The sequence below is a fragment of the Panthera leo genome, chromosome A1 (genome assembly GCF_018350215.1).
Source record: "Panthera leo isolate Ple1 chromosome A1, P.leo_Ple1_pat1.1, whole genome shotgun sequence".
NCBI classification, from domain to species: domain Eukaryota; kingdom Metazoa; phylum Chordata; class Mammalia; order Carnivora; family Felidae; genus Panthera; species Panthera leo.
Window position 1 is genome coordinate 36,847,361 of NC_056679.1, and position 17,433 is coordinate 36,864,793.

Here is a 17,433-nt window from a genome sequence, read left to right on the forward strand (position 1 = left end):
CCAGTCATTTTTTTTGCAAAAAATAACTACATGAATGAATGGAAGGCACTCTGAGGCCAAAATTATCACAAATGTAAAGTTTTCAATTTCATTCTGATGGGTTTCATGGGGTTTCTATTTACGTCTATTTCAGAAACTCAACACGCCTGGAAGTCTATCTTTTTGTATTCAACAAAGCCTGGTACAAAAAAAAAAATCACTTGCTAGTCATAACTTAAAAATACAGCTCAAAGTCAGAGTGCTGAATCTCCTAGGGGCAATCTTATGTTTCATCACTATCGGGTGACAGATGTTATTCCTCAAGTATTAGTGATTGAGTTGAAGAATTGTTTTCTTTTCTTTTCTTTTCTTCTGATGTGTGGGAACCTTTTCAGTGGCGCAGAAGTCAGGGCACATACTGATCTTAGAGGATCCTAGGGGTTCGTAGCATAGTAGAGTAGCGATCCTTAAGTAGCAGTATTCTCTCAGGAGGCTTTGGAGAGGTAATTCAGCTTTAAAATTTGCTGGGAAACTATCACCATGCTCTCAGTGGCAAATGTCTAGAAAAATATGAATTTCAAGAAATAATGTAGAGACGATGTAGTAGATTGTAACCACTCCAAATAGAAATGTAGTCCATTTTCTTGTACGTTTTCTAAGCATATATTTAGTGACTCTTTTAGTTTACTTTTATCTCTTCTCCCCTCTTTATTTCACATTCCCATGACAGTGTCTCTCTAGATGCAAATCTGATTATGCTATTACTTGATTAAAAACCTTCAATTAGGGGCACCTGGGTGGCTCAGTTGGTTAAGCATCTGACTCTGGACCTCGGCTCATGTTGTTATCTCAGAGTTTGTGGGTTCAAGCCCCGTGTCAGGCACTGCATTGACAGTGCAGAGCCTGCTTGGGATTCTCTCTTTTCCTTTCTCTCTGCCCCTCCCATGCTTTCTCTCTTTCTCAAAATAAATAAATAAATTTTACAAAAAAAAAAAAAAAAAAAGAAAAAAGAAGAAGAAAAATTTGCTTCTCGCTGCTTACCAGTTATACCAGTGTGCATTTGCTCTCACATGAGACCAATAAAATGCTCGTTATAAGAGTAAGCCTCACATTAATTTGGAAAAATGGGAAGGGGGTTAAAGCTCTGGAAAACCACAGCAGAAATAGTTATGAGTGACTTCTCCAAACGAGTGGCGACGCTGGAGAAGCCTCTCTTTTTGTAGGAAGCCACAAAAATCATTATTGGCTGTTGTAATCATCCAGTGTGAGCTTATGTAAAAATTTGGTAAGCCACTGATCTCTATGACCTGCTAAGAATAATAGCTTCTAGCTTACTTCACTTTCTAAATCTTGCTTGAATTTTGTACATTGGCAAATGTTAATCCAGAACCTTAAAGCAAATGGTTGAGAAGTGACGATGACAACAGTACTACACGGTAGTAAAGTCCAGACTCCTGTGCCTAAAATCACAAGACCCTTGAGTATCAAACTCCAGCCTCTTTTTGTCTTTATGTGCCTAAACTGGATCCCTGCAGTCACTCTGTACTTTGAATACAGACTGCTGTTCCCCCCACTTGGTTCAAATTTCCTTTCCTTCTGTGTTTCTGAGCTCTTACACGTCTTTCAAGGTCTTGCCAAGGTTTTCAGGTAAGAAACCTTCCCCTAATGTCACGAGCAGCACTAGCTTACTTACCCTTCTCTGTTGCATCACTTAGGATTGAATTCAGTGCAGTAGAACAGACTACAACAGTGGCTGAGATAGTTAAAAGTTTTTTGTACATCACACAACCAGAGATTCAAGGTGGTCATTAAGCATTGACATGGGAAATCAACATATGTTCTGCCATTTTTAATATGGGGCTTTGTCCTGTGGTTGCCACTAAAATGGCCCCAAACCAGGCATCACACTCACATTCCAGGTAGGAGGAAGGAGAAAAGGAAACAGGCAGCTCCAGCACATGTCTGCTTACATTTCATTGTAGCAAAGCAATCCTTGTCTGCAGTTGGTCTAATTAATTGGTTTTTAGCTTAATAATCAGTTTTTGGCTAATAAATCTCTCTGGAAGAAATTAGTAAGGGAAAAGGAGTAACCATGGTGTGGGGTAATGTACAGCGGGATAATGTAATATTTCTCAAAGTACTTAGAGTAAAACACTTTACACAGGTGTCATCATTATTTACATGTTCTTGTCTGTCTCACTGAATGGGATGACAGAATCACAGGGCCAGTGTCAATGTCTCATTCATCTTTCTATAAAACATGTAGGATATTATAGAAAAAATGAATCTCTGATATATAGGAATATATTGAGATTTTAATCAGATAGAACTAAGTATCATTGAGTAAGTAGATTCAACTAGCATATGAAAACCTCAAATCCCTCAAGGATATGATGTGATGATATTAAGTGATTGAAATACTTGTGTCTCTAGCTAGCAATACAGATGGCACAGAGTTAAATAAAGTACAAATAAGTATTATAACCACTCCTGACTAGTCAAGCTATGAGCCTATGAATTGTATTTCCAGATCAAAAAGTACTTGTATAGTTTGTTGGTAATCCTGTCATTTTGATTCAGAGCATAAGTGATGATGCCATTAACACGGTATGCTCTTTAAAATGCCATATTCCTTAGTCTATTCTAGGACTGATAGGTTTATTTATTAGAGATATTAAATAAGCTAAAACCATATCCTGTACTTTCTTCATTCAGTAATTTTAAATTCTGGGTCACATCACACCATATTATTTATCTCTATGAATCTTTATGAGAATGAGTTTGTCTCTGAAAAGGAGATGATTTGACAAACCAAACACCATTTTATTTACAACAAAAAAGAAAATAATAGTTTTTTTTAAATGAGAAGCTTTTTTTCCTGAGTGGCTGAATAATTTGAAACTGTGACAGGTTCAAGAACTTAAAAAAAAATTTTTTTTAACGTTTATTTATTTCTGAGACAGAGAGAGAGAGAGAGAGAGAGCATAAACGGGGGAGGGTCAGAGAAAGATGGAGACACAGAATCTGAAATAGGCTCCAGGCTCTGAGCTGTCAGCACAGAGCCCGACGCAGGGCTCGAACTCACAGACCGTGAGATCATGACCTGAGCCGAAGTTGGACGCTTAACTGACTGAGCCACCCAGGTGCCTTAAGAACTTTTGAATCAATTCTTTTAAATTCTCTTAATAATATACATAATTTTTAGCTTGCATAATATACTTTCATAGTTCTGTAAAAATCGAAGTTCAAGACATTCTCAGAGAAAGCCATATGGATTAACTATTTGGAATGTGATTTTGGTTATGTTCTCCCTGACACTGCCTTCAATTCTCTCCTGTTTCCTTGTCTCCCGTCCCTATTCTGAAAAATATATATTATATGATATAGTCTTTTATAACTGTTGTTATAACTTTGTGTTCTTGCTGGTTCAAAAAATCTGCAATTATCGAATGATTATTCTTCTCAAGGGAAAGTAGTCAGTAGTTCTTAATTGATTGCTCTCTGGAATAACTAATCAAACTAACCTTGGGAATATTGCATTAAATCCTTTAATTAATGAGTTACTGTATTGTTGTAAGTAGCATTGACATTCCTAGAAAAAAAAAAGGTGGAGTGAAACCTTAGGACATAGGAGGTTTTCTTCATGTTCACCCATATTCTCTACAGAATTGTGGTCTCTACAGAATTGTAAGTACTTATTTAAGTTTTACACATTTTATTTTAAAGATGCATAAACACATAATCCACATCCTGTCTTTAATATAGGGTGTCGCCCAGATCTGGTCCTTTCCAAATTAACAAAGATTTCCTTGCTTTGATCAATTTTCACTTAGCCCTGACAGCATTAAAGAAAATAACAGAGTATTGCTATTGGCACTAGTTCACTACTAAAAAAAAAAAAATTATACATTCATCCATTTAAGCACTTTGCTATTGTTGACTTACTATTGATTAATCGTTGATGTTACATTACTACCATTTAATTAAAGGTACTGAAAGGCATATTTTAGGGTCTGTCACCATTTAAAATGAAAATGAGATGTTAATGATTGTGTTTGTCAGAAGATGACCTTTTATGAGGACTATTCAGTAATGAAAGAGTGCATACTGTCTTCCAACAGATAAATGCTTGCAGGAACATACCCTTAGTGTACTCTTTTTGCTTTTGTTTAAGTCTACCATTTAGGAGAGTGTATCTCTTCTTCTCCATCTCTCCAGCTTTGATTCTTCTCTGTATCTCTCTATCAGGTAACATTTCTCTTGCATAAAGATAGCTGAATTTGTAACGAAAAGAACACTGTACTGGCTGTCCAGCCAGTTGATGCTTCAATCTGGATTTATCCTCCTGTTGGAACTTTAAAAAGTCATTTGGACTTTCCACTTCTCAGTTTCTTCATTAGTAAAAGAAAAGAATTCTGTTCACTGTTTTATTTCTAAAACTAGAATGTCAGGTTTAAAAACCAGATGAAAATCTGGTTTGTTTACTGCTGTATCCCAGCACCAGAAACAGTGCTTTGAATGCAGAATGTTCTCAGTAAGTGTTTGTTGAATTAATTAATGAATCCCAGCTATTCAAAATCAAATCTCAATATTGGTTATAAGGAGAGAAAGCAATATTTCTAACACATGTGAACGGAGGAATAAAAAGTACACAACACAAACATTTCTAATCCCACTATACAATATAAGCAAGAGAATATGACCAACTTCATAGAATTAACTTCTTATTTCAGTCTTTTTTAATTTCCTCAGGAGTAACATTCTCCTGATTTTGCTTCTCATATTCTTTTGTATTTCCTTACTGTTTTGTCACATGCGAATGTATTCCTAAAATACGTATCGCTTATTTTTATATCATTTTGAATTTTATATGAAGAGAACAAGGATATTTCTTTCATGTTGTGATTTACGCGCAACATCATATTTGAGACATTCACCGTGTTAAATGCGTGGAACTACATCTTATGCATTTTCACTATAATTTGAATTCTTCATTCTGTTTCATTGCCTGTTTCCCTGTTTTTGTGCTTATTGACACTGTCTTAATTATGTTACCATTTAAACATACAAATGTTTAACAGGTCTTAATAGCTAGTGTGGTAAGTCTCCTTCCTTATTATTTCCCAGGTATGTTTTGGTCCTTCTTGGATGTTTTTTTAAACACATTAGACTCTGCCTACTCAACATCCAAAATCTCTCTGTATTTTTACTGGAATGTCACTGAATCTACACAGTATTTGGGGGTACATTTACCCCCATTATCATTATTTTGTTATTTTTTTCTACTCATGAAAATGAAATATAGTATTTTAATGTTTTTAGATAACCTTTGAAAACACCCTTTATGGAGTATGTGAGTAGTTTAGTTGGTTTAGCATCAGACTCTTGATTTTGGCTCAGCTTGTGATCTCACAGTTCGGGAGATCGAGCCCTGTGTTGGGCTCTCTGATGACAGCCCAGAGCCTGCTTGGGATTCTCTCACTCCCTCTTTCTCTGTCCTTCCCCCATTTGTGCTCTCCTTGTCTCAATAAAGAAAGAAAGAAAGAAAGAAAGAAACTATTACAAAAATAAAACAGCCTTACATTTTTATCTCTGCATTTCATGGCTGCAATGTGGTTACTATTTTGTTTACAGCAATTTTCTTATTTTAGAGAAAGAGCATGAGTGGGGGAGAGAGGAAGAGGGAGAGAGGGAGAATCTTAAGCACGCTCCATGCTCAGTGCAGAATCTGACATGGGGCTCAATCTCATGACCCTGGGATCATGACCTGAGCCAAAATCAAGAATCATAAGCTCAACCTACTGAGCCACCCAAGTGTCCCTGCATTATGAATGATTTTTACAAGTCAATCTTTAATTTCTCTAACTGTATTTTTTTAGCTATGTCTAACCTGCTTTTTAACTCATTATAAAATTTCAATTATTGAAATTATTTCATTATTCGAAGTTATATTTGTTCTTAAAAATTTTTTCTTGATCATAGTTTTCAGTTTCTCTGTTTTTAAAAACCTGTTAATGTTTTTATTGTATATTCCATAGCAAATAATTTCATATCTAAAAACTTTGTATAGTTTGTTTCTTACTGTTGTTTCTTTGGAGATTATGGCACATTATTGGTGGATTGTGATTTTGTGTTATGATTTATGTTCCTAGAAACTTTCTTACTGATGATTTCCTGAGAACTCCGTTAATCCAAAAAGTATTTGCAGTTGCTTCTGCCAGGTACCTATGAATGCTGTTTACCAACAGTTACTTTATAATTAGGATTTCCCTTCGAGAATTTTTGAACAATCCAAGTACTGTGATTTGGGAGCATATATTTGAGGAGGGTCAAATTATGGGAAGAGAAAATATTTGTTCCTAGACTCAGTCATGAAGGATAGAAGGGGAAGATCCCTTGCTGCTCTTCCCTGCCAAGTTTATTTCAAGTTCACTATCACGCTGAACGTGTACTGCTTTAAGCTTTCCGCATTACATAGCAGTCTCTTGTTGGACTCACTGACTTGGGTGGAGTTAACACCCCAAGGCCCACCCCTCCTTACCTCTGACATAAACAACTCCCTACAAACTCCCTACAGACAGAAACAAAATCACTAGTTATCTCCTTTGTCTTCACTGTTATTATGGATTTCTAATGCTCTTGTCAGTCTAGTAATGGGTTTAAATGATGCTTTTTATATTTTATGCAGCATTCTGAATTTTTTTATATGGTAGTGTTATTGAAAAAAATACCATAATGCTGAAAATGCAAATCTCTATCCTAGGTTTTTTGTTTTTAGAACAAACAAACAAAATCTATCAAAAGTGGTTGTGAACATACAGTTATTCTTCCTATATTTATTGAAGTCATCGTATGTATCATATATTATGCCAGGCATCAAGGACATAAAGAATGGGGTAGGATCTGCCTTCTTGTAACTCACAATCTCCAGGCTGGAGACTCTCAGAAACTAGTCAGTTGTAATAGAAAACAGTTCCGTGGAAAGTTAGTGGACCACTTTTAATTGGCCTTGAGAATCTGAGGCAAGCTTAACTGAAAAGGAGGGTATATGAGCTGGTTAACGATGATGTAGCAGAAAATTGGCCAAAAAGCAAGTTTAGGGACTTACTGCAGAATGCAGAAACAAGAACTAATTTGGGGATTCTGTAAAGAGCTGGGAGTGTTGAAGTTACTGAAGGATGGACTGTGACAGGGTTTCAGGGTGTGCATTTGGCTGGGTGGTGATAATATTGGAAAGGTAGATTTTGAATAATTGCTAGATTAGGCATTTGGAAGTTTTGTGATATTGAAAATATCCAGTAAGCTTGAAATTTAGTGAAGAAATGAATGAGGATGTTAGAAGATGCTTAAGATACATTTGCTCTTTGGAGAAATTGCAAGACAGTTGAACAGCTTCCTACTTGAATACAGATTTTTTTTCAGTTTACTTATTACAAGTTAAAGCTAGTAATGAAGGTAATTTTGACTTTCTCCAAAATTAATAATGTTTTGTGGAAAATGGTTATATACATACACACCCTAGTACACTTGCATACTCAAAATTCAAAACCTTTACACTCAAAAAATGTTACCGTAGTTTTCTCACACTAGACTCTTTAATAAAACATTTTCCCTTCTCTAGGATCTGAGACATTATTTTCCTCAGCACACAGGAATAATGAAAAGAACAAGTGCATTCAAAGCTTTAGAAAAGGAAATGCCTGATTAAGATATTTGCTGAATCACTGTCTCACTGAAGAGAGAGGACATTTGTCACAACAGGTGCATTTGCCAAAGCAGTGTGAGAACAGGTGACCGAGGTGAGCATAATGAGCTTGCCGAGGGAATCAAGTACAACACATTTGTAGCAGCTGCTTGGGCTTCAGGGAGCCTTAGGGAACTTACTTGAGATACTGAGCCAATTTATCTACTGGCATCATTGCCAGGGATGTGTTAGGAACTTGAGAAGCCAGCCTTGGGTACATCAGGAACATAAATATCATAGGAGTCACTGTGGAGAATATGAGATCCCAACATCTTAAAGAAGAAGACAAAACCTGAGATAGGTTTACAGTGGCGTTTTCTCCTTCAACAAACTTTTTGACTATCTACTGAAGCCAGTATAGATTAACGTACTGATGTGCAAAAGAAGGAAAGAAAAAATCCTAACCTTCAGGAGCTTACTATCTAGGGAACAAGATACATGCAGATATGATATGCTCATGAGACTGAAAAGAGAGAAGTATCAAAATGAATGTGAAAAAAATTAGTGCTAAGGTTTTAAATTAGATTGGTCATAGTGAGCTATAATAGATGAACCAGGCTTAATAGAAGGGGTTGTACTTGTCCGGACTTTTGAAAGTTGAGGATATTTGGGCCAGGATGGACAGAGATCTTGTATGAACGGGTGACTTCCTTCTCCTTTAGCTATCAGTCATTTTCCTCCTGAACTTGGAAGCAGTATTAATCATTCTCAGTATAGTGTTGCAGGAAGACCCTGTGTTTCATCACAGATACAATTAGAGGTGAAAAGTGTTTACCACCCCTGATTTGTACAGATAAATTAAGGAAAGGGCATTCTAGGCAGAGGGTGCCTAGGGTTGGCTTAGAATTTGTGTCCTGGGAACAATAGAAGGTGAGGATATACACTGAGTGATAGGGCAGGGGAGGTTGAGTGGTTACAGTGTGGATCTTAGGGGATCCATTTAGGATATCAGTCTCACCTGGTTACTGAGAACCAGTTTTTTTTTAAAAAAAAATACTTCAATTGAAGTAAGGTTGACATATAAAAAGCTGTACATATTTTTGTAGAGAACTTGATTTTGCAGATAAGTATATACCCATGACACTACATCTATGCTGTAAACATATCCATCACCTTCAAAAACTTCCTCTCATCCTCTTTATTTATTATTATTATTATTATTATTTCTTTTTTGTATGTCATAAAAACAGTCTACCCTCTTAGCAAAATTTTAAGTATAAAATATATTATTGTTATCTATAGGCTGTACAATAAATCTCTTGGATTTACTCATCTTGTATAACTGAAACTTTGTGCCCTTTGACTAACATTTCTCGTTTCCTATCCTGCCTCTGGCAGCTGCTATCCTACTCTTTGCCTTTATGGGTTTGACTATTTTCGATTCCTCACATAAATGATGTCATGCAGTATGTGTCCTTCTGTGTGTAACTGATTTCATATAGCATAATATCCTCTGGGTTCATCCATATTGCTACAACCAGTGGATTTTTGGAAGCAAGGTCATAGCAAGATAATGGAGTCAGTAATATTAGATTTTTATGTAAGATTGATAAGAAAGGGACCTTATGTGTGTTTCTGTCGCTTAGAGTTTAGCATCTAAAACACTTCTCCTAATTTTGGGATTTTTCAGCTTATATGGCAGAGCTCATTTCTCACTATTGAATGCCAAATACTCATTGTCCGAGGGTCGTCTGCAGCCGAAGAATGTGCATATATTCTATAAGGGTTCCCTGAGGAATTCAGGTCCACACTGGATTCAGTCTGACAGGGGTGACAGTCAGTAGTATTAGCAGCAGCAGCAGCAGCAGAAGGAGCTACTTCCTACTTCCAGAGAAAGCCAAGGTAACAATATGGCAGGTCAGTGCAGTTGGCAAAGCAAGGGGGTAGTAGTGTCTGTGCCTAATAGAGGCAAGAATATTGGTAATCTTGCAACATTATGGTGTACCTTTTGGCTATTTAACCCCAACCACCGTTTGGGGCTCTCCCAGTGATATTTTCATTGACCCTTTTAACAAATGCCACTTTTGTGTAAGTTGACCAGATTGGTTTCAGTTGAATGCAGAACTGATCCAGGGGCATTCCAGTGAGAAGAATATTAAAATGATTTAGCCATGTGTAGGTGAGCTCGTGAGCAAATGTAATGGGACAATTTTCAAGAATGAATGGAAAGTTTTGGTGCCTGATCGTCTATAAGAATAGAGTGGGGAGGTTTTTAAGTGCTGGGATGAGCTAGTGGAAACATACTGGAGAACACTAGTGGGGAGGTGATCAGTGGGATGTGTTGAGCACGCTGAGTTATTCCAAGTTTGTAGATGCTTTTCTCTACGATTAGATCATCTGTGCTTGCTAATTGGCTCTCACTGAAGGTAAGCTCTTAACTCTGTCACAGAGTGGCAGATAGGGGTGTTATCATCCTCGACTTAAAAAAGATGAACGGGTGGCGCTCAGGTCCTTGAGAGGACGTTCCTGGAGTGTAAAACTGGCAGGAAGCTTTTTAAAAGGTTTACATCTCCAAGGGGCAGAGAAAAAAGTTTAAATGATAAATTTTCTAAAGTAAACGCTCTAGTAAAAAGGAGAGAAAGGGGCGTAGAGTCAGGAAGAAGCCTGTCAGGTCTAGTCGAGCTGCAGGTCAGCCCTAAATTCCTAATCAATTTCCTGATCAATTCCAGGAGAAAGAAGGAGAAACACAGAAAAACTGAAGTTATTTTTATTTTCCATTAGATTGAAGGAATGGAGTCAGAGTCAGAAATAATGTCATTACACGAAACCTAAAACTTGACTTTTTGCACACCTGGTCTGGCTACTGAGATTCATTAACACACACATTAAAGCTTAATTATGCTTTTCCCATGTACTCACTCCTTAGTGAGCTTTCTAAAGATTTAACTATTTCCAGCCCTCCCAAACTACAATTAGAGTTACAACGAATACCTAAGTTTTACCAATTCTTTTTGATTCAAATCCATCTACATGTAGTAAATCCAATAGGATATTTGCATTCTTTTCATTATGTGTAGGAAAATCAGTAAATTAGAGCAGTAAGCAGCTGTAAATTCAATAATCACTTTTAAGAAAGAGAATAATTTAACAATTATGGGCATATATAAGAGAAAACACAAAATCTACACTTAAAAATTATGTGAATAAATGATGAAATTTAAATTGATCTCAATATGTTGTATGAGATGCTTAATGTTGGAATGTACACTTGTATTTACATACAAATGAAATATATATTTAAGTATATTAAAATATAAGTACCAAAATGTTTTCCAGAAATCAGAAATGCAGATGAGTGAAATTATATCAATAAATTCCAATAAAATTGCTCCTGAGTTATATTTATTTATATACTATTTACTATTTCCAAAGTGATTTCCTGATTAATCCATCATGTTAGTAAATCCATAATGTTAGTAAATCCATAAATTGATATTTTACTCTCTTGCTTTCATCAGAAATTTACATAATTTAAATTATGAGGTTAAAGTTCCAATAAGTATTCTTCTAAGTACCAAAAGGAAAAACAAAAGTCAAAATTAAGCGAACTGACTAAATGTTTTCTAATGTACTGAAAGTTGATTTCCACGGGACACAATTTTCTTCCCTCTTATTTTTTTTACATGTTAACCCTTTAATCTTAGTGTTTCTTCCCATTAGAGAAGACCATCAGTCTCTTAGAGCAACATGCTTCAATTAACCTAAATATATCCAAAGCAGGAGAATTAAATTGTTCATGGAATACAGTCACTGATTTTAGTTTTCAGTATGTACATTTCTATTTTTATATTTGATTTAAATTTGGCCTATTGTCCTTGTCTTTTTCCATCCCCTCTTACTCTCCTATTCAATTCTTGGTAGAGAAAAAAAAAAAAAGCCTTTTTCTTTTCTTTTCTTTTCTTTTCTTTTCTTTTCTTTTCTTTTCTTTCCTGTTTTTTCCTATAGTAGACCTCTGCTTAAAAGGCAGGGAAAAGGTTATACTACTATCTTTTCATGCCGAATGTCCTTGGTTAGTGCATTGGCTTAATCAAGAGTGTTTATCTTCATGTGTAGCTTTTTTTACACAATAAGTTGTTATTAAACTTATGTATAAGTTGAATTTTTAAGCTTAAACCATGTTTCAAATATGTGTAGGAATGGCTGTATATAAATTGCCATCTAGTCTGTAAGTAATGTTTCCATTTGGTTTTGGTCTCTTCTGTCTTGGCCAAGGAGCAAAGCTATACCTTCACTCTTTCATTCCTTTAATCTCTGTTACCGTGTTTGCAGCAGCCTGTTTGAAGAAAAATATTAAAAAAAAAAAAAACTGGTTGTGCATAAATGATCCCCCTATTTAAAAGGTTTATTTATGCCTTTGTTTCTGCTTATTGTGGGTATCTAAGAGAGAACTAAAAATGATTGGATTATCCCATTGAGAATTCACTTATTGTCTTAGAAACAGAGTATGAATTTTGTAGAATAAATGGGAAGATATAGGAAGGAAATTAATATTATATGAGGTCTTTATCTAACAATAGTCAACCTTCTGCAGGAAAATGTTACTCTAATTCACATTACAGGTGAAGAAATAGGTTTAGAGAAATCTGGGATTTGGCCAAGATAGTGCAGTGTGAGGTCTGATTTCTAAATCTGTTGATGTTTCCTTACAATAAGCTGCTTCCAATAATGATAACAGCTCACATTTTTTAAGCACTTACCTTGTGCCAGAAATTCTTCTAAGTGTTTTAAAAGTGTCATTGCTCTCCAGCCATGCCTGTGGTTGAATAATTTGGGTTTATGAATAATTGTAAGGAGGAAGAGCCCACATCGTGGGGAACAATGAGGCATCTCAGTGGGAAACTATTAAAAAGATTTACAGGGTTTGGGCTGACTGTCCTGATATTGGTGGTTTTCAAGAAGATTTAAGGAAGCAGAGCTTGGCTCCAGATTGGATGTAGTCAGGAAGTAGTGTAATGCCATGATGGGTTATGCAAATCTTATCTAGATGGAGGGAAAGCTGGAATGAGGCCAGGGCTAGAATTGTTAAAGGATTTGGCAGGATAGGGGGCTGTTTGGTTCATTTTTGTCATTTGGACAATGTTCAGGTTTTCATCTATATTTAGGCATGATTATATTTAGGCATGATTAGTGTTCTTGTTTTGGTCTTGAACCATCATGGTCATATAGTCATATGTGGCCTTTTATGATGTTGATGTTCTATAGAATCGTTTGTGTTCAACAGGAAAAAACCAAGGCCTAGTTGGCAGTACAGAGCAGTTCTCAGATGTCAGAGGCCACTTTTCTCATTCTTAGCCCCTCTTTCGGCCAAGAGCAGATGAAATCAGGCCACAGGACATTCATCCATGCCATCCAGATTCCCACCATTGTTAAGATGTTATTGATCAGGGGTTTCTTTGGAGAATGTAGTCTGTCGTCGGACTGGAGTCAGTCTCGCTTCCTTCTTTTGTTGCAGGGTGAATTTTGAGGGGGCAGTGGCTGCTCAGGCACATTTAAGACCCCGAACAGGATCCAACAGCTGGATGTAAAACAATCAAAATGTATTGCAGAAGCAAAATGATTAGTCCTTGAAACAAGTTTTAAAGTCAGGAGTCTAGATGATAAAACTCAGGCGGTATACCTGCTGGTTCTGAAAAGAGTTACTGTAGCTTTATTTATTGTATTAAGATATTGAGGGGGGAAAACCCATTAATATATATAAGTAGGTGTTAAATAAATTATAGTACATTAATAAAATGCAACACCTTTCATCCTGTTAAAAATGGTATTATAGATAAATATCCATTAGCACTGATAGATGTTTATGATGTGTGTTTAAGTGAAAACTTCAAGTTACTAAGCAGAATATTGCCATTACTATCTATGCATAGAAAAATGTGTGGAAATAAGTTTATGAGAGTGTTAATAATAGCTATCTCCAAGAGATATGTTTGTGAGGGATTTTGTTTATTTTGTTTATTGGTTAAGTTTGTCTTTTGACATTTTTCTATAGTCCAACTGTATTGATTTTGTAATGAGTAAAAAAAGATAAATATTTCTTTGCATGGTAGAATCATGCTTGATTTCTAATTCTATTTTTGTGCATTTTGTGATTTTTAAGATACCTTAAAATAAACTATTATCAATATCATTAACTACAAATAAGAATACAAAAATAAGTTAACATTTTTTAAAAGTCCCAATTTATGTAAGAATTTGAAATTATAATAATAAGTTTAGGAATGCCTTCCAATTCAAATGCAAAGTGGTCTATATAGCACAGTGAGTTTATTTTATTTTAGCTTTTATTAAGTTTTAGTATCTGGCTGGGTCTGATTCTGATTACTGTTCATTTTCAACTGATTTGGGGAGGGGAAAAGGCTATTCTGTTTTTTTAATTACTAGTTAAAAATATAATATTTTGAATTATAATTAAAATCACAATTAATATTTGTTGCTGCTACAATTGGGTGATTCTGTTATCTGAAAATAATACGAAAAATTTCTCCTCCTTTTTTATATATAAAGCTCTTTCTTAGTAATTGCTTTCTAAATTTTAATAATTCTGAATAATGAAAGTGATAGAATCGTTGACCTATTCATGACCTCCATTGAAAATTTAGCTTGCCAGGGTTTAATAAATACCAGCAGAAGACAGGAGACTCCTGGGTAGGTGACAAAGACAATGTATCACTTACAACAATAGTAGCAGCCAGATAACACTTTGGTGTCGCTTCTCTAAGCCCCGGTTTCCACAGGGCAAAGAGATGAGGCCCAAGTGATGCCTGTGCGCGCAGTGGAGTGTTTTACAGAACCTTGAGTTTAGGAAGCCTGATCTGAGAGAGGGGCCTTCCATATGACACCATGTAAGTACAACTGCTCCAGTGGGAGAACTTATTTCTATCATATTGGATAGTAAATAAATATCTTCCAGTAGATTGTGTCTATCTTCGAAAGCTGCTTGCTGGACAAACATATTCGAAAAGGTTGTCCAGAGCAAGTTAGATATCGCAGAACAATTGCAACCTTGCCCACTGATTATAAAGATCACTTTGCATGGTTTCAGCATGCATGATCTTTTTTATGGTCTCGCACTACCACAAAAAGTGAGGACTATGTTCACACACACACACACACACACACACACACACTACACAAAGAATACATCTGAAAATTTAAATCAAGTTTTAAAATATGGCTGAAGATCTCTCTGTATTTTTTATTTTAGGTGACATTAGTGTTTACTGGCAGTTTTTTATATTGTACTTCCCCATTCTTGAGCTCATAATTTGCTTCATCTCATATTTACATGCTGTGCAATCTTCAAGTCGAAATTTCATTAATGACATTTAGCTTTTACTTGTTTTCCCTATTCTTTAAAAAAATTTTTTTAACATTTATTTATTTTTGAGAGAGAAAGAGAGACAGAGCATGAGCAGGGGAGGGGCAGAGAGAGAGAGAGAGAGGGAGACAGAGAATCTGAAACAGGCTTCAGGCTCTGAGCTGTCAGTACAGAGCCTGACGCAGGGGTCAAACTCAGGAAAGGCAAGATCATGACCTAGGCCAAAGTCGACTGAGCCACCTAGGCCCCCTTTGTATTGCCTATTCCTAAATGACATAGAGTAAGTTTGTATTTCTTTCTTTCATGTAATAAACTTGGCGACGTATATAGTTTTGTGATGTCAACTTACCCTATAACTGCCAGTAGAATTACACTTTGCACTGTGAAAGTCTGGGACAAGCTTGGCTTTAACATCTTTTATAGAATATGAAATCATGGAATTCTGTGCTTTTCAAGGGAATGCACTATTACCATTGAAGACACATGATGGTGTCCCAGGCATTATGTAAGCCTAAAGCACAAACATAGCACTGCTCATCTTTCCTAAATGTTAATACTACACACAAATTTTTTTTTTGAAAAAGGAAGCACTCTGTTCTTAATATTAAAACACTCACACATATATTAAAACTCAGGATAGAAAAACTTCATGAAATTTTATGATAAAATAAGAAAAGTAATTTGAAGATTCATATGTGTGCCAAATAATCTATCCTACATTCTTTAAATTCACTGGAGATATTATTCCCCTTCCATTGTCGTTAATGATATTCTGTTAAGTATACTTAAGAATTACTTGAGAAATTCTGTATTCCAGTTACCAGATTTGTTTCTTTTACTTTCCACGTCTTCATTACAATTTTTGGAATTGCATTTCTCAGAGTTTATAATATCACTGTCAGTCTTGTACTACCAACCTGGTTAAGCTAAGGAAAAGTCTGGGCAAAAGGGTTGAGAGGATTAGTAAACCAAGCAAGGCAGAGCTACATCGGAATTGAGGATTTTTCATATTGCATTAGCTAATTGAAGGTATTGGTGATTTTGGAGGTATACAGAATTTCCCTAACTCTACATATATATCCATGCGTGCACATCTCTTCATTCACATACATTTTCAAACCCAACTGGGATAAGATCTAATACTTATTAGGTGCTTACTCTGTATCTGGCATTCTTCTGAAAATACATTTATTCATTTATTTACTCCAGCATATGTACAAATTTGTCCTCTATTTATCTTAAATATATTTTTAGCATTTCATCTATCATGAAATACTCCTTTATATTATTGTTTTAGTCGCATAGTATTCCATGTATTGGAATATTTTCTTTTTTTAACGTTTATTTATTTTTGAGACAGAGACAGAGCATGAATGGGGGAGGGTCAGAGAGAGGGAGACACAGAATCCGAAACAGGCTCCAGGCTCTGAGCTGTCAGCACAGAGCCCGACGCGGGGCTCGAACTCATGGGCCGCGAGATCATGACCTGAGCCCAAGTCGGCCGCTTAACCGACTGAGCCACCCAGACGCCCCTGTATTGGAATATTTTTAACAGTTTCTCTGTCCTTGCATTTTTAGGTTCTTTCCAGCTTTTAATTATTATAAATATCATTCAGTATTTATAATATTAGCATCATATATAAATATTGCTGCTCACCTCTGCCTTTTTCCTTAATGAAAATTATTAGAAGTGAATTACTGAGTCAATATATGTGATTATTTTTAATGCTAATGATGTGCTTTTTCTTCAAGGAAATAGTACCAATTTACAGCTGAAAATATTTTATTGGACTTATTTTTTTCTAGACCCTTAGTAACAGTATTCTAGCCCTTTACACATCTTTGCTTATTTCAAAATCTAATATACTCGAGATACTGGGTTAAATTCTCATAAGAGGCAACCAGCTCTTCTTAAGCCCAGAAGAGTAAGTCTGATATATCACATAGGCACATAACTCCGGATATGGCTGAAGGGAGTGGGGCTGTGAGGCAAGCTCAACACAAGTTGTATTAATCAGATTTTCTATCAGTAAGTGAAACTGAGACATGAAAACTGGGTGACTTACCTGGAAAATCTAAGCCAGATATCATTACAGACCAAGAATTAATGTTGCCATTTTATGAAAGTCATAATTAGCCATGTGCAGTAAGGTGAGTGGAGAAGTGGATCTTCAGAAAACAATGAAGTACATATACTTAGAGAAAGAGCAAAAGAGAATGTGAGGTTCCAGCAGGATAAAGAAAGACAAAGGGAGTGACAGATTGATGTTTTGCTACTTACCCGGATCCTGGATATTCTTCCTAATAATGGGTTCCCTGAAATTATTCTGTATCCTTTATTTTTTATTTTTTGCTTGCCACAAGTGTACCTACCATCGATCACTATACCACA